At 55.2% G+C, this 18,627-nt stretch overlaps 1 protein-coding gene across 2 annotated transcripts in view; it reads right to left on the reverse strand.

Moving 5' to 3' along the window:
* ZNF423 (zinc finger protein 423) overlaps nt 1-18,627 on the reverse strand; it is a 337,698-nt gene that overhangs the window by 147,339 nt on the left and 171,732 nt on the right. The window contains exon 1 of one of the 2 annotated variants that reach the window (XM_056137118.1): nt 18,491-18,566. The exons of the other annotated variant lie outside the window; for it this stretch is intronic. The gene's annotated coding sequence lies outside the window, so the exon portion shown is untranslated. Of the gene's footprint in view, nt 1-18,490; nt 18,567-18,627 lie in introns of those variants that run through there. 2 annotated transcript variants of the gene reach the window in all.

Consider the following 18,627-nt stretch of genomic DNA (forward strand, 5'->3'; position numbering starts at 1 on the left):
CCGGAGCTGAGCAAGAGGAATGGAAGTGCTGAAGAACAGTGGGAGGGTTCCCTGCACTTGGGGTGAAAATACTGGTGCCAGGTGGCCCCATTGGGTGAATGAGAGTGACCCACAGGTCCCGGGGGGGAGGGAGCGGGGGCGGACAGGAGCTGAGAGAGCGTCCTACAGTGCTAGAGTTGGGGGGGTCCCCACTGTACCTGTAGGAGCCTCCCTGCATCAGGCTGTGCACCCCACCTGGGCCATGCCCCAGGGATATTCCAGACCATGCACACTTAGAGAAAACTGCATGGGGTAGGGGGGTTTGGGAGATTGGGGCAGAGGAAAGAGCACTGACCAGAGAGCCCTGGGGGAGACTCTTCTGGAATACAAAGCAAAAGCTGAATGCGCCTGAGGACATTCTGCGCCATATCCAGCCACCCAGAGGCTCTCCCCGCAGCCCCCAGCAGGCCTGACGATTCCTACCACAGACCCCGTGCCCTTCCCCATCTCCTGTGGGAAATGCAAACAGCCAAGGAAGGCAACATCCCTCCCCGGGAAGGGCTCTAGCCGGGACGCCACTACCCGGGGTCCAGCCAGAACGCGGGTGACAGCATCTTCCCCAAAGCACCCTGACTCAGGACCCATACTGGATGCTGCCTTCTGGTGGTGGTGGGGGAGACGCAGCCCTAAGGGGAGGCAGAGCAGTGCGGTGGTGGTGGCACTGGGCCCTCTGTGTTGGGTAGCGGTGTGGAAAGGGGGGGTTTGCACCACACCCCATGGTACTCAGGTGTTACTCCCAGCTCTATTCTCAAGGAGCTTTGTGAAGGTCCCTGATGACAACCCAGGGTATCAGTCACATGTAAAGTGAGTATCCCAACTCCTTGAGCAGATTTTTTTTCTTAAAGAACTGTGATTTACAAAGTTATTGGTAGTTGAGTTTTAGGCATATAATACTTCAACACCAATGACAGGCACAGAGGTCCAATGACTACAGCTAAGATTTCATATTTTCTTTCCTTTTCTTTTCCTGCTTTTTGGTTCACACCCAGCGCTGCTCAGGCTCTTCACTCAGGAATTACTCCTGGTGATGCTCAGGGGACCATATGGGATGCTAAGTATCGAACCCGGGTCAGCCGCGTGTAAGGCAAACATTCTCCCTGCTGTACCACTGCTCCAGCCCCAAGATCTCATATTTTCAAGGGCGTTGAGCAGAACTTCTTAAACCCCTTTCCCTCACAATCACTTTGTGCCTGAGAAATGTCTATGCAGCCTCCAAAGATGGGAACCTACAAACAAAACATTCACTGATAATCATAAAGAAATTTTAGGATTTACTTATTTTGGGGGTGAGGCTGGAGTGATAGCATAGCGGTAGGGCATTTGCCTTGTGCACAGCCAGTCCGGCCGAGCCGGGTTCTATTCCTCCACCCCTCTCGGAGAGCCTGGCAAGCTACCGAGAGTATCTCGCCCCCATGGCAAAGCCTGGATTCAATATGCCAAACACAGTAACAACAAGTCTCAAAATGGAGACGTTACTGGGCCCGCTCGAGCAAACTGATGAACAACGGGAGAATAGTGTTTGTTTGTGACAGTGTTATTTTGGGGGTGGGGGTGTCATGCTTGTCAGTGCTCAGTGCTTACTCCTGGCTCTGCACTCAAGAATCACTCCTGGGTGGCTGGAGCAAAGGCACAGTGGGTAGGGTGCTTGCCATGAATGCAGCGACTTGGGGTTGATCCCCGGCATCCCATACGGTCCCCCCAAACACCACCATGAGTGATTCCTGAGTGCAAAGCCAGGAGTGACTCCTGTGCATCGCACCAGGTATGACCCAAAAGTCAAAAGTAAAGTAAAGTAAAGGCCCTCCCGTTGATCATCGATTTGCTCGAGTGGGCCCAGTAACGTCTCCATTGGAGACTTTGTTGTTACTGTGTCTGGCATATCGAATACTCTCGGTACCTTGCCGGGCTCTCCGAGAGGGGCGGAGGAATTGAACTCGGGTCGGCCATGTTGGCTGCGTGCAAGGCAAACGCCCTACCGCTGTGCTATCGCTCCAGCCCAAAAGTCAAAATAAATATATATATACATATACATACATATATATATATTCGTCGATTGCCTCGAGCAGGCCCCAGTAATGTCTCCTTCGTCCTAGCCCTGAGATTTTTTTTTAAAAAAGTGCCATATTCAAGGCTCTTTCAGAGTTAGGAGAATGAGACCCTTCATTGTTACTGGTATTTGGCATATTGGGTACGCCACAGGGAGTTTGCCAGACTCTGCCGTGTGGGCAGGTTATACCAGTAACAATGAAGGGTCTCATTCTCCTAACTCTGAAAGAGCCTTGAATATGGCACTTTTTTTTTTTTAAATCTCAGGGCTAGGATGAAGGAGACGTTACTGGGGCCTGCTCAAGGCAATCGATGAATATATATATATTCATATATATATATATATATACACACACATATATATATAAAAGGAATAACGAACGGCCTGAGGCAGAGGAATCTAGCAACTGGGCTTTGCCATGTTGCGGGGACAGACAGGTGATGGACTGAAGGGGATCTTCTGATGGAGACCATGTTGGAACCTGGTATGTATGAAACTGTCTCATTAACAGCATTATAAATCACAGTGCCGAAAATAAGACTTAAAAATACCATGTGAAAGGCTCTTTGAGGGGCTGGGAGGATAGCGTGGGATTGAGGGGTGGGTGTTTTGCGTGTATAAAGACCCGAATCCAAGCCTGGGAACCACATGGTCCCCCAGACACGGCAATGCATTGTTGGGGGTCACTGCACTGGACCCCACCCACTGGGCCCCAGCAGCACTTCATCCCTGGCCCAGAAGTCTGCTGTCTCCAGAAGTGTCCTGGGTCCCCCAAGCACTGCTCCCTGGGTCCCCAAGCCCTCCCACCAGACATGGAAGGGAAGGGCTCCTCTGAAATGACTGACTGCCCCCTAGATAGGGGGCTCCCAAAGCTCATGGTACAATGGCGGGGGGGTGGGGGGAGGCGCAATAATGACCCAGCAGAGTGGGCAGCGGAGTGTGGCAGTAGCCTCGGGTGGGGTGCTCAGAGGGCACTTGCTCTCAGTTCACTTAAAGAGAGATTTCCAGCGAGGCACTGCATGAATTTTCTGAAAAGGGGGCAGTTGGCCAAGTAACTCTGGGACCCTCTGCTCTAGATGAACCCAGGAAACATCATGGACATCTGGGGCACAGCTGAGAAGTCATCCCAGCAGAAGCCAAAACCCAAGTTAAGATCATCCACCAGGGTCAGAAATCTCTCCTCAACTGGATGGTGTGGGTAGTGAGTTCCAACCTTTGCACACTTGAGGGCCAGCACGGGCCCAGGGCTGGAAACCACTCAGAGAAGCCTCCCGTCTAACAGAGGATTCCCCGTGGCATATAGAAGAGACCCCCACGTTTTTTGAAAATTGTTATGACAACAAAAGCAAGGCTAACCTGGGCCATAAAGGAGAAACGAGAGTCCGGCTGAATGGAACCTCCAACTTCTGTAGACTAAGAAAAGAAGCCACTCCCTGAAAATACTCGCTGCCTATTTTTGTGGTTGTTAAAAAAAATGCTTGCGGGTAAAACCTCAAGTCCAGAGGGCAAAGCAAAGGTCACAGGCAAACTCCGAGACCAGCAGCTGGGGCCACGTCCAGGGCACAGAGCCAGGAGCTGTAGTAGATGAGATCACCAAGGGACGGGTCCCAGTTCTGGTACCGTGTGACCACAGGCACTGGAGTCCCTCCCTGGACTCTCGTTTCACCAACCCTTGTGAGAGGGGATGGAATGAAGAGGCCTCCAAGGGCACTGAAGCTCTCAGAGTCTGTGATGGATTAGTCATGTCTGTCCTGGACACAGGCAGGAGGAAAGGAATGGCAGGTAGGTTTTCCTCCCGGTTATCGGATACTTGCTTGCTTTGTGTTTGTCTAACAAACCTCAGCCAATCCTGATCTCTGAGAGGTGCAGGAACGACTAGCGTCCTCAGGTTTCTGTGCCCTTTGACGTCTCCGTGGGTAACCAAGTTCAGTACTCTGGAACCACTCCCAGCAGTGCTGGGGGGAAATCCCACATGCAAAGCATCGCTCCAGTCCTTTGAGTTTGCTCCCCGCCCCTGCCAAGTTCCAACTCAATCAATGCTTTGACTCCTTGCAGCACTTTGAAATTAAAAAAAAAAAAAAAGACTAAAAAACCAAACAAACAAAAACCTTCCATTCTGAAGGCAGTCGGTAAGACGTGGAGATTGGGTTTTCCAAGAGGGACAGCTACAGGGATGCTGTCTGGGAGGGTGAGGAGGCAGCTGGGGATTTCTACGGAGGTAAAGCTCCCACCAGGGGCTGGAGCGATAGCACAGCAGGTAGGGCACCTTGCACGCAGTCAACCCGGGTTCGATTCCCAGCATCCCATATGATCCCCCGAGCACTGCCAGGAGTCATTCCTGAGTGCAGAGCCAGGAGTAACCCCTGTGTATCGCCGGGTGTGACCCAAAAAGAAAAAAAATAAATAAAATAAAATTAGAAAAAAAAAAAAGCTCCCCGCAGAATCACGGAGTCGTGCCTTAAGAGATAAAGCAGCGTCTTGCCTCAGCTGTCCCTTTTCCAGGAAATTCGGGGCCTTTGCAGATATGAGCTCATCACTCCAGTGAAGCCACAGCATGGGTAAATGGGAGCCTTCTTCCAGCCGCGGGTGAAAAACCCAGCAGCTTGCAGAGACGGTTGCTTCCCTGGTCAAAGGACCCCAGAGGAGTGAGTGGAGGTTGTCAGGGGTCCATTGGAGGTAGGAGGAGGGCAGAGGGTGTTGGCGGGGGGGGAGGGTGCCTGCTCTGAGCCAGGCCCCGAGGGGCACTGGGCATTCAGCTGCCGTGGGTCTGCAGCTGCTCAGTGGCCCTTCCCACCTGGCTCTGGGGGCTACTCAGGTCACGCTCCATGCTCTCCGTAAGCCTGCTGGGGAGCCCAGCCCAGCACAGCCGGAGTGGAGCCCGCACAGGCCAGCCAGCCAGTGGCTGAGGGAATGGCAGGTGCTCAGCGGTCACTCTCTTCTCCTGGGCCTTTGTGTCCTCTTCTACCGGGTGTGGGTCTAAGAATGTTGGCCTCACATAGCACATTTCCGTGACAGTGCAAAGTAGTCAGTAAACCATGACGCGAAGGGCAGCAAACGGCAATACTCTGAGCTAAAGGGAAGAAGGAAGGAGGCCCACGGGGTCCCCCATCTGCTGGCAGAGCCTCTAAGCTGTAGAGCATCACTGGACGCTGGTGCCCCCACCGCCCCATCTGACCTCGGCCCAGTGCCACCCGCCAAGCCCCAGCCCGGGTGTCTCCTGCACACTCAGTGTGGCTGGACTTGCACACGAAGCTCTGCGGCCCACTCACAGATGGTTATAAGCCAAGGACACAAGAGCAGGTAGAAACCCTGGGTTCCCAGCACGAGGCTCTGGGCCGGGGGAACGGAGGTGACCTGAGCAGTGGGACCAGGACCCCCACGGCTGCTGGGAGCCAGCCTGGTGTTTTGTGGAAATGCCCACATTCAGAAATCAGGAGCTGAGGAGATGTTTTTGAAATTCCACCATCATGGGTCAGAGAGAGAGAGTTGAATGGGCATGACTCTACTTGCCTTGCCCAGTACCACCAGAAACAGCCCCTGAGCATTGTCAGGTGTGGCCCCAAAACACACACACACACACACACACACACACACACACACAAAGATTCGCATTCACTCTGGCTTTCTCTGAAGAGACCGAGGAGGCCTCAGGGTGTCGGCTGTGAGCCCAAGACCCCCATGTCCACGTCCATGGGGGCCGAGCTGCTACCCTCCCTGCTTGCTTCGTCCAGGCTCCTCCCAGGCCATGTCTGCAGGCCTGCAGGTCTTTAGGGCACTGTAGGGGAGGGGGGGACCCAATCCCACATGCTCCACCCAGCTCCTTCCTTCCCCTGTGATGTATAAAGAAACCTGCCTCAGTTTCCCCCATTGGTAAGCAGGGCCAACACCAACCTTGAGAGTGACTGAAATCAGTGAATATTTGCTAAATATGGCCATATGCAAGAAAAACTCCGACCTTCTTTGGGGACGGGCTCCCAGCTCACCACAGTCCCGGAGCAGTTGCCAGGATGGACCAGGAGGGACCCCGACACCCACATTGATTTGTGTCTGGGAACGGGGACGCTGAGAGCCCAGTTCAGCCCTGCACATAAAATTCTCCAAGCAAAGACCTGGATGGACCGCAATGAGGCTCAGGGGCCCACACTCGGTGGGGGGGGGGGGGGGGGGGGTCCAGCCCAAGGGAGAAACTGAGGCAGCAGCATCCTTGCAGGGGAGAGGGGGCTTGGCCTCCACACTCAACTCTGAACCTGGGGGATGCTGCCATCTCCAGGGGGCAGAAGAGCACAGGAGAGGAAGTGCACTCCCTCCCCCCCCTTAGAATGTCTGGGCTCACGGCCACATGCTGCCACTAGTCGCTCCATCCCGGAACCCAGAGAGCACTGAGCTGGGAAACGCATCACTGCTGCTGCTGCAGATCTACTGGAGAAACGGGACAGACGGGCTGGGTGCGGGCCCGCCTGAGCGCGAGGAGAACGTGCCAGAGTGCACCGTCACTGGAGGCCCTGCCGGCACAGAGCCCCCGCCCCCCCACCCCATCAGCCCCTATAGCCAGGACAGCCCCCGGATGTGGCACTGGGACCATCGCCGCCGCGGGCTCTCCCGGCCGCCATCCATCAGCCGTGGGCAACGTGGCCCTGGAGAGGTCACTTGGTGAGTGCCGGCGGCTGCTCCGCCCAGGGCCAGCACTCGGGGTGCTGCTCCCCCCCAGAGGAAACAGGATGCTTTCGGGGTTGAATCACTGTTTTTGCCTGACTCCCCTTGGAGCGCGGCGGAGCCCACATTCGGCCGCGTCCGTGGACGGGGGACTGGAAACAGCTGCGATCTAATTACATGTAAAGTGTACCAAAACATCCCTTTTATCACAGACTGGAAATCTGTTAGCATCTGTCTCTCCTTTGTCTCTTCCACAAGATACAAGCTTGTTTCTACATTTTTCTCACCTGTAGCGGTGATTAAAATTCATTATAAATGAAAGGAGTGAACAGAGAAACAAGTTCCTCTGTGTACCGTTCTAAACTCAAATTAGAAACAGCTGTTTGCTAATTCATGCAGCGATGTTTTGTCGTGCTCTGTGAATCAATAATAACTCACCCTATTGCTGCAGAAATTTGGGGATAATCCATATATTTAACTCGGCGCTGGATTCTCCAGGCAGGCGTGCCGCAGTGCCGCCTTCCCGGGCCAGGAGGGGGCTGGGAATCCACACGTGGAGGAGAGGATCACTCTGCCCCGGCAGACACCCCCAAACTCCGTCCACGCATCCTGGCAGGACCAGGAGGAAACCCCGAAACAAGTCTCTCTGTCGCCAACCCTCCCTGGAACCACCAGAAAGGAAAAAAAAAAAACCCTCTGATTAAATGCAAACCGCACACATCTCCAGCCGCCAGAGGGAACAGCAAAATTAAAAGTCTAATTGGTACCCGGAACAATTTAAAACTATTAAGTATAGGTGAAGCTTTTCTGGAAGGAACTAATCCTTTGATTGGGATTAAGCTTGTTTGGATAGTGTTCTTCTCGTCCCGGCGTTTCAGCTGCAGAAACCGGGGCTTTACCCTCCTCCCAGCAGCCAGACGTGACTGCAAAGGATTCAGACACCTCCTCCGGCAGGGAACAGACCTGCACCGCACCGGATCTGTGCGCGGAAGGGGAGTTCTGTTGTGGGGCATGACACATACACACACACACACACACACACACACACACACACACACACACCTGTGGGCTCATGTTCCACCGTGACGCACTAAAAACCTCATCTGGCCAAATCTCAAATGGGCACCCATCCTTAAGACACTGCCTCCAGGAAGCCTTCCTGACTCCCTCCACCACCATGAGCAATGCCCGGGGCTTTGGCATTCTGACCACCCTGAAGCCAGGCTCTTGTTGTCACTGTCTCCCGTGGAGTTCAGAGGCACCTCTGTGTCCCTGACACATTTCAGCTCTGAACCACAACTGTACCCTCCATGGCAGAGCCCTCGCTGTGTGCTAGCTTTTCAATACGCGTCCTGGGTCCGCCCCCCTTCGCGGTGACCCCCATCCAACTCCCCGCAACTTACAGATCAGACCCCCTGAGACGTCAGGAGGGAGGAGAGGGCTCCGCACTTCAGAGCTGGGGGAGAGGGACGGCAGGAACAACGGGGCGTGCTCTAGAGACAGGAGAGGGAACAGGCCCTGCAGCTGTCCAGCCTCCGGTCCTCTGTCCCCGCTGCCCAGCCTCCACCGCTCCGGCCAGACGGTTACTCTCCAACGGTGTCCCTCCACTGCTCAGTGCTCTTGTCCCAAGCCCAAGCTCATCCGCCGCCCCCCTCCCTGCTCCCCTCCCTGATTAGGCAGTGCAGGCTGAGCCTAAGGAGATGGAATCCCCCCCCACACACACACACACCTGGGGTGTCAGGGATGGGGGCGGGCTGTAGGCAGGACTTGGCTCAGGCTTTCTTGGAGGGCTCCCCAAGGAGCAGCTCCCTCAGGGACATCTCAGAGGTCACAGTCCTCAGGGGGGCCCAGAGAAGGGGGTGTAGGGAAGCGAAGCCTTGAGTCAGCCTAAAAGGCAGACCCCCCAGGCGCAGGCTCCCTGGAGTGGGAACTGCACCTCTGCTAGCGCCCCAGATGGCTCCGAGGGGCAGCCAGGCGCATTCTGACATGAGAAGAGAAGGCAGGAGCCCACCCACCCCCCAACCCCCTCCCTTGTCTCTGCAGGCTCCACGGGAGGTGCCCCTGGGATTCCCACCCAGCACAAAGGAGGTCAGGGTGGGGTTGGCAGAACCCACAGCCTGTGACGGGAACAACACCAGCTCGGGGTTTCATTCCGGGGGGATTGTTTTTCGTTGGCTTTTAAAAGGGTTTCTAGGGGCTGGAGCGATAGCACAGCGGGTAGGGGGTTTGCCTTGCACGCGGCCGACCCGGGTTCGATTCCCAGCATCCATATGGTCCCCTGAGCACCGCCTGTAGTAATTCCTAATTGCATGAGCCAGGAGTAACCCCTGAGCATTGCCAGGTGTGACCCCAAAATAAAAAATAAATAAAAGGGTTTCTATCTGCTTACAGCAAATTCTATGCTCATTTTAAAAGAACCACTGCAACTCCATCTTGTGCTTCAGGGGTAATGAGTTTATATCTCTGTATCACTGTCATTCCGTTCTTCATCCATTTGCTCAAGCGGGCACCAGTAAACGTCTCCATTGATCCTAGCCCTGAGATATTAGCAGCCTCTCCTTACTCATCCTTCCCAACGGTGCGGACTGGAGGCTCTTTCAGGGTCAGGGGAATGAGACCCATTATTGTTATTCTTTTTGGCATATCAAATGCACCACGGGGGAACTTGCCAGGCTCTGCCATGTGGGCAGGATACTCTCGGTAGCTTGCCGGGTTCTCTGAGAGGGAGAACTAGACAATAAGAGTTTATAACCTAGTTAAAAAAACAAACAAACCAAAAAACACCAGGGGCCGGAATGATAGTACAGCAGGTAGGGCAAAATTTGCCTTGTACGCAGCCAACCTGGGTTCCCCAGCATCCCATATGGTCCCCCAAGCACCGCCAGGAGTAATTCCTGAGTGCAGAACCAGGACTTAAACCCTGAGTATCACCGGTTGTGACCCAAAAGAGAAGGAAAAGAAAAAAAAAACACCCAAAGACATGGACATAAACGCCCAGATATCTGACCGCAGATAACAAGGATGATTCAAGTCAATGAATGTACCTAACCACGTTTTGTTCTGCATCTGTACCTTCCACTTGCTGGCTCAAGGCCATGAGAATGCCCCTGACAGTGGGCACCCAGGCATGCAGGCAAGGTACCCAGGCACGAAGGCAGAAGGGCACATGGCTTAAAAACCTCTCCCGGCAGGCGATCGGGGTGCCAAGTCTCTTAGGCTTGTGAACCCTCAGTGCTGAGTCCCTTGTACACGTGTGTTTTGGTGTGTGAATAAAACCTTGACATAGCTGTCCTGTCTCTGTTGTGTCTCGTTGGGAGCTGAGCTCGGGCTTGTGGCCACCTAACATTCTCCCATCTGCAGAATTAACAAAATGAACTAAAAGCACAAGGAAAATTGAAAGAGCACTAGGTAGACAGGCAGGTCCCGGGGCACCCACCATCGAACTCGAGGGCATCTATGGTGGAAGCCGCCACTTGGAGGCCCTGCCCCGGAACCTCTTCCCCAGCAGACAGACACATGGAATCAGTGAGTGCCCCCGAGTGCCCGGTGCGTGGACGGCACCCAGTGGGGTTCTGGTTCCAACCCGATGAAGCCTCCAGCCTCCCACTCCACCACCACCCCAGCTGGCAGAACTCACGCTCCACTTCATTTTCTTACATTTATATTTATTGTTGGCTTGGGGGCCCCACCCAGCAGCATACAGGGCTCACTCCTGGCTCTGCACTCAGGACTCACTCCCGGTGGGCTTGGGGAACCACATGGGATGCCAGGGATGGAATCCAGGTCAGCTGCTGCCAAGTACACACCCTCCCCGTGGTATATCACTCCGGTCCGGGAGCCCCAGTTTAAACCACACGTTCCACCCACACTGTGACCCTCCTCATGTGTGAGGACGATGGAGCCCCCACTGGGGTGCATTGTGGGTGGTCCCATTCCCAGCCCCAGAGGCTTCCCCAAACACCTGCATCTCAACGCCTGATCCAATGGCCCAGGCTCAGCCCCCGAGTCCTGGCACGGTTTCCACCAGCTCCAGAGCATCCCCGACCTGTGACACCTCGTGTCTATACCTGTATTCCCCAGAGCCCCATCTGGGGTACAGACCCGGGAGCCCCTGTCCTCCGAGCCTACCCAGCTCCTCCTCAGCAGTCCCCAGGGACCCCTCAGGTGCCCCGAGCTCACAGCAATCAAGGTGGTACCCAGGGAGGCCACGGGCAGGGCAGCGGGGCGGGGCCTTGCCAGGGTCAGGAGGTCACAGCTCGATGCTCCCTCCCCTTGGAGTCTGGGGGTCCCCCAGCAGAAGGTGATGAACAAAACGAATGAAGCCCAGGGGGTTCCCTGGCAGGGGCCCAGCACAGGCTCCCGGCAGCTGAGACCTTCAGAGAAACCTGGCCCCGGGGCACCCCCGACTCCCGGGAGAAGGCGGGCTGGTCTGTGGGACCCTCCTCCTGGGCAGTGGCATGCTCAGAGGGTCCACAGGAGTAAGAAATGGGTCAGAGAGAACGTGCAGGGGTTCGGGCACCTGCCCCACCTGCAGCTGACCCTCGTAAATCCTCAGCACCCCAGACAGTCCCCCAAGCATCGCCAGAAGTGATCCCATAGCACAGAGCCCGGAGCACCACTGAGAGTGGCCTGAGACCTCAAAAAATGAATGAGTAAATCAATTAAACTAAATTAAATCTCACTTAAGAAAATAAACAAAAAACAATGAGTAGGTAAATGAATGGAAGTTCCAACCGTCACTTTCAACAAAGCCCTGTGTCACCAGCCACCGCAGCAGCCCAGACACTGGCAAACGATTAACAGGGTGTTGAAATTGGTGGCAGGAAATGTGCACTGGTGGAGGGATGGGTGCCGGACCCCTGTATGACTGAAACCCAATTATGAACAGCTTTGTAATGGTCTATCTCACGGATATTCAATTTAAAAAAAAATTTTGAAGTTCATGCCCAATTCAATCAGCGTACTCAATGGCTGAATAAACAGCAGTACTCCTACATTAAAAAAATTTTTTAAGAAATTTAAAAAAACAACGTGCTAGGAGAAAAGTAAGCTCAGCTAGAGAAGAGAGCACCAAATAAAGGGTGTTGTGAGGATCCTCCCAGAGTGGGAGAAGCATGCTGAAAGTAGACTATAGACCAAAAATGATTGACACTCAATGCCTCTCTTGCAAAACACAGTACCCAAAAGAAGAGAGAGAGAACAAGGGGGAATGCCCTGCCACAGAGGCAGGGTGGGATGGGGAGATGGTGTGTCGGAGGGATGCTGGGACCCGTGGTGGTGGAGGATCGGCGCTGGTGGAGGGATGGGTACTTGATCATTGTATAACTGAAACCCAAGCACAAAAGTTTGTAAGTCTATAAAAAAATTAATTAATTAAATAAATAAATAAGAAATTTAAAAAACAAAACAGGGTGTTAGAGAGGCAGCTCAGCAGGCTGAGGTCATGCTTCCCATACAGAGGTCAGGGATGACCCCTGAGCACTCCTGGAGGAAACCCCAAAACCAACACACAATGACCAGGTGTGTGAGCCTTTCAGGCAGACTGCACATGTCCAGTCCAGAGGCACAGGGGGACACAGCCAGGGAAAGACACAGGATGTGTCTGTGCCCCGACGTCCGGGCAAGTTCCCTCCCCATCCACCACCAGTTCTTCCGAGGCTGGGTTCTTGAGGCTGGGTTCTCGGGATGACCTGACCCCAGACTTTCGGCTCTGAGCCACCACCACCACCCAGGACCCAGGAAGCACCAGATCTCATGGGAGAGAGTGGGAATATGCAGTACCCCCAGAAAGCAGCACCCCCAGAAAGACCCAGGGAGCTGGGGGTCACACCTGAATTTCCAGCAAGACACCTGCCTGCACTCCAGGGACCGAGGACCAGGTCCACTACCTGACCTTGAAGCACAACGCGGAGCTTTTCTGCCTGGCATCTGCCCTAATCCCCTGGGGGTTGGTCCTGCCCTGGAGGTGGGGACAGTCCCAAGGCTGGAAGGCATCTCCCCCGAAACACTCACTGACCACCGCACCGTTTCCCTATCCCGTTTCCCAAAGACTGTCTGTCAACGAGGCCCTAGAACAGTCCTGGAGAGGAGATGTTTTGGAAGAGCTGGTTTGGTTACATTTTGGCGCTCATCCTTTGATTCCAAGTTACTGTTACTCCTCTAACTGCTCAGCCTTTAAAAAGTCAGACTCTGCGGGCTGCACAAGTGTCATATGTAAGCCACAGCCGACCCTGGTTCAGTCCCCAGCAACATACGTGGTTTCCCAAGCACTTCTGGGCACAGCCCTGGGGGCCACTGAGCATCCCTGGGAGGGTTCGGGCCATCTCCATGTCCTAGGGCTCATGCACTAAACCTCCAGTTCAGCTGGCCAAGAACTGCCGGGTGGAACACCATAAAAAAATAAAAGAAGGGACTAGAGCGATAGTACAGTGGGGAGGATGTTTGCCTTGCCTGCGGCCGAGCAGGGTTTGATCCCCAGCATCCCATATGGTCCCCCGAGCACCGCCAAGAATAATTCCTGAGTGCAGAGCCAGGCGTAACCCCTGAGTATCGCTGGGTGTGAGCCCCCCCCCAGAAAAAAATTACTTAAAAAAATATTCAAGTAACCACAGGAAGGCAGGAAAAATAAAACAAATGAAAAACAGGATCAACAGAAACCACAAACTATAAAACCGTAGACTTAAACTCTAATATATTATTAATTACATTAAATATACATGTTCTCAATACACAAAGTAGAAGCAGTGATTGGCAAAACTGGGAGGAAAGGGGATGAGCTTCCCAAGACCGAGGCCCGGAAGGAATTCTATAAAAAGAAACTCTCTACAAGAAGCATACTTAGGGGGGGCTGGAGTGATATAGCACAGCGGGTAGGACGTTTGCCTTGCACATGGCTGACCCGGGTTCGATTCCCAGCATCCCATATGGTCCCCTGAGCTACCGCCAGGAGTAATCCTTGAGTGCAGAGCCAGGAGTAACCCCTGTGCATCGCCAGGTGTGAAGCAAAAAGAAAAAAAAAAAAAGCATACTTAGGACCAGCGCAATAATACAGCGGGGAGGGTGCTTGCCTTGCACGTGGCCAGGCAGAGTTTGAGCATCGCGCCAGATATGACCCAAAAAGTCAACATAAACAAATAAATAGAGAGATAAAAGAAAATTAGTGCACGAGTAAGACTGTCCCAGGTCCGTACACACGAGAGGAAACTCAGTGCCAAGTACCCTAACTGGGCTGGGCCTGGGGTTGGGTTGGATCACTGGGGGGCAATGACTCTACTGGCCCTCCCAGATGCTCAGGACCAAGCCCAGCTGACCATCACCCACAACGCCGAGAGGAAATGACTGCACGGCGTGTTTGCATCTACAAGCGCTGTCTATGGCCACTACAGTTGGGCTGGGTAGAGGGGGCTCAGCCCCTGTTCGACCTCACTCGGCCAAGGAGTGCAGCAGGCAGCCCCACTGCGCCCTTCCAGGCCGGATGAGGGTGCACACCCAATAGGAAGGAGAGCCCAGGATGCCCCTCTGTGGGGGTCAGGGCCAGACAGTGGACAGTGTTTCCATGCGGGTCCATACGGCCCGACATTGGCAAGCATTTCTGTGTGGGTCCACACGGCTGACTCAGTGGAGAGCGTTTCCATGCCCCTGGGCTCTCCTGCCTGGCCTCCAGAGAAGTGCCCTCTGCCTCTGGAGTTTGGCGAGCACCCAGCCCTGGTGCAGACCTGGGGAAGCGGCAGAGCTGGGCAGAGGCAGGACGGCAACTTGGCCCTGACCACAGAGCAAGGAAGTGGGAAAGAAGGATGGCAGGAGGGAGAGAGCAGGGAGGTGGGGGGGATGTTGGAGGGGAAGAGACTGTGGGGAGGGGTGTTGGGAGAGGAGGATGTGAAGTGGAGAAGGGCTGGAAGACTTAGGAGGAAGGGGAGGGGAGGGGAGGAGCCCGCCTCAGGGCCAGCAGCAGTGTCAGGTCCCTCAGGGAGGTCACGTCTAGGGCGGGCCCCTGAGTCCACTCCCAAGAGTGGGACAAGGCGGTAGAGTGTGGGGCCCAGGCTAGGCTCACCCCACCCCTGCCCCTTCTGGCTTCCTCTGCCTCTGGGGCGACTGCAGCCCTGCCCTACTCTCAACACACACACGCACACACACTCACTCTCTCTCTCTCTCTCTCTCTCTCTCTCTCTCTCTCTCTCTCTCACTCTGTGCCTCCAGGCATGGAGCGGAGAATCCTCCTCGAGCTATATTCACTGAGCGCTTGCCAGAGGCCAACGTTTTGCTTCTGGTGTTTTATCCACTCACATTATCCCCCAATAAAATGTGTTGCCGGTGTCTATGCACATTAACCCACACCAGACACCTTTCGCCTGGGTGGCTGAGAGCGCCTCGGGACTGCCCAGCTAAGCGCCTGTTGGGACAGCTGGGGGTAGGGAGGCTTTGAGCAGGGGGCACTCACTGGAGCAGCCAGAATAGCCAGGACAATCTGGCCGCGGACACGTCAGCCTCAGCAAGGGTCTGGTGTGGGGTCCACAGGAACCCCGGCACCACCCCAGAAGGGGCTTGAAAGACGGCCACAGTGCACAGTGCAGCTGAGATCACCCCAATGGTGTGACCTGCTGCCCCCAGGTATGACCCCAGGAATATCTGGGAGCAGACCCGTGACCTGACCTACCCCCCCAGGCCAACAGTGTCCCCGAGGGTGGTACCAGCCTGCAGCCTGTCTGGGGCCACTGTCCCAGCAGGTCTAAGACAACTCGTCTCAGCAAACATGAGCGTCCGGAGACTCTGGGCTCCAGTGAGCTGAGCCACCACCGGGACCCAGGGCCCGGCTCTGAATAGCTGTACGCCCCTGCCCACCACTGCCCCCACCTAACAGCTACCCTCGCACCCATCTTCTTCCCTGGATGGCAACAGGGCATCTCTTGACCAAGTGCTGCCTAGAGACAACACCACAAAGTCCTGAATTTCCGCTCCCTGGAGCCTGGCAACAACGATCTGCATGACGGTTGAGTGAACAGTGAATGCGTGAAAGTTGCATTTCAGGGCCTGGCCAAGAGGGAGCACTTGGTAACCAGGGCAGAAAGAAGCAACTGACTGGACGGATAGGTAAATGGATGGGTCGGGTGGAGGACGGATTGTTGATGGAAGGATGGGTTGTTGGAGGATGGATGGAGGATGGATGGATGAAGGATGGATGGATGGCAGATGGATGAATGGACAGATAGATAGACGGGTGGTGGATGGATGGGGATGGGGATGGATGGATGGATGGATGGATGGATGGATGGATGGATGGATGGGTGGGTGGGAAAAAATGAACAGACAGTGGATGGATGGGTGGATGAGTGAACAAAGTAATAGACAGGTGGATGGATGGGTAGGTCATGGATGGATGATGGATAAGTAGGTAGGCAGACAGATGGACAGATGGATGTGTAAGCGGGTAGATGGGTAGACGGATAGGTGGATGAGTAGATGGACAGATGGTGGACATATGGATGGAGGGAGTAATGAGTGGGGCCGGTGGGTGGATTCATGAGTAGATAAATGGGTGGGTGGATGGATGGATGGTATGGTTGGGTAGATAAATGGGTAGATGGGTGGATGGATGGCAGATGGGGTGGGCTGGGTGGATGGAGGGGTAGAGGCATGGGTGGGTTGAGTGGATGAATGGATGGATGGATGGTGTGGGTTGGGTGGATAAATGGGTAATGGGTGGATGGATGACAGATGGGGTGGGGTGGGTGAATGGAGGCATAGAGGCATGGGTGGTGGGTGGGTGGGTGGATGGATGGATGGATGGATGGATGGATGGACAATGGATGGATGGGGTGGGCTGGGTGGATGGATGGGTAGAAGTATGGGTGGGTCTAAAGAAGGTACTAGAAAACTCTGTTGTGAACAAATGCCTGAATGAGAGAACCAATGAATGAGAGAAGAGACAGGTAATCACAAAGAAGGCACAAGGAGCCCCAGGAGGGGACTGGAGGCCAGGGAGCAGGTGGGGCGGAGACTCCAGCGGGGAACTGAGGAGTTAATGAGCTTGACCACTAGCTCGCCCGATCGGGGCCCAGAGGGGCCGCCCCCCCACAGAGCCTGCCCAGTGCCACCAAAGTCCCCCCAGGCATCCGTGAATTGTGACCGAATGCAATTAGCCCAGACTTCAGCGCAGCCCACATTTGTCATTCTTGTATTTGGAAGAGCCGGGGAGAGAGCAGGGGTATGCGGGGGGCGCAGCGCTGAGGAGCGAGGCCGCGCTCAGCTCCCTGGAGTCCCTGGAGGAGGCGGCATTAAGACAAAGGAGACCCAGGGAATGAGGGGAGCGGAGGGGAGGGCAGAGCGGGGCTTCTGTTTATTCAAACCAGAGCAGAACAAATGGACAGATTTCATACGATAATAAGCTGAGGTCCCAGGCTTTTAAAGGGACAGACTGAGCAATATGATGGGGTCTGGGGGCGTGGGGGAAAGGGACCATGCATGTATGTGTGCGTGCGTAGGTATGTTTCCCCCACCACAAGCCTCCCTACGACTCCCCAGCACCCACCCCTGTACAGGCTGCTCCTCCAGGAGCATGCAGACAGAGGGACACCCCATGAGCCTCCTCGGGACAAGTGACCAGCACTCATAGGGTTGCCTCACACCCCTAATGTTTCTTTCCTCATTCTCCAAATAGTCCCCGAGACCCCCCCACCCCCCGCTGTGCCAGGCTGTCTCGGTGGCAATGCCCAGCAACAGTGCAGCTGGTATCCCATGGGCAGGCTTGGCACCAGGGCTCCTCCGTGAAGCAGGATGTGGCCTGCCCCGAAACCTCTCGAAGGGACACTGGACAGAAGCCGACTCCTGCACCTCTGAAGGACGGAGGGTCCATGCACCAGGCCTGGCAGCAGAATGCACAGGCAAAACTCGACAAACGTGAATCACACTGTGTCCATTCCAGACCAGTGGCCACCATCAGCACCGCCATCCCCACAGACCACGTTTGCATGGGAAGTCACATCCCGCATGCCTTCCCCTTCCAGGGCGAGCCCCAATTTCCCGTGTCTGCACAGGACTAGATTCCCAGGGCTAGAGAAGGCAGCGTCAGGTGAGAAGGAAAAAGCTGACATCACAGAACCCAAACAAGTGGGCCCCCGATGGGTCCAAACCCATCCCCTCTCAGCACTTAAATCATCTCTGAGCTGAGGGCTCCAAACATCCTTCTTCCTGACCCTCTACCGTGACGTTCTCCAAGACCAACTTTTAGGGAGACCAGGAACTCGGGGCTTCATCTTTCTGAGAGCAGAAACTGCCTGTTCAACACCAACCCTTTTTCCCACTCGCATGCAAATGATACTCCTGTGACCTGGCACCATGAGGCCAGGGGTCTCTCTGCCCTGCACGGGCCCATGGAGGAGCAATGGCACAGCCTGGTGCCTTCCCATAGAGGGGACCAGTGCGAACGCAGTGCGGGTCTGTGAGAAACCAGGGGCACTCAGAAGAAAGAGGGAGCAGGGCCAGGGTGGGGGTGCAAAACTGCTTGGAGGGGGGACAAGTTGCCACGAGGAAAGCGAGAAAGGAAGCAGGCAGAGGGGGCCCGGGGCTCGCATGCAGGCTGAGGCTCTAGCAGCTGCCAACGGCTAAGTTGGGTCCATTCCAGAGCTCCATCATCCACCCGTGCCAGTGAGACCCGCGGGGCCCAGGCTCCCAGCCTGCTCTAGAGGCGGCGGGCCCAGGGGACGCGTGGGCACGGGGACCTTCGAGCCAACCCCAGCAGCGTGGACTCAGACTCACTGTGTGGCCCAGGGCTGCTCTCTCAACCTCTCTGGTCTGGGTGGCGGCCACAGCTCCTCGGGGCTGTGCATCGTCCGGAGGCAGTGCCAGGGGAGGGAGGCCCGCGCCAGCAACACCAGGCAGGATTGGTACTCCTG

This window comes from Sorex fumeus, unplaced genomic scaffold (genome assembly GCF_029834395.1).
Source record: "Sorex fumeus unplaced genomic scaffold, SorFum_2.1 ptg000122l, whole genome shotgun sequence".
NCBI classification, from domain to species: domain Eukaryota; kingdom Metazoa; phylum Chordata; class Mammalia; order Eulipotyphla; family Soricidae; genus Sorex; species Sorex fumeus.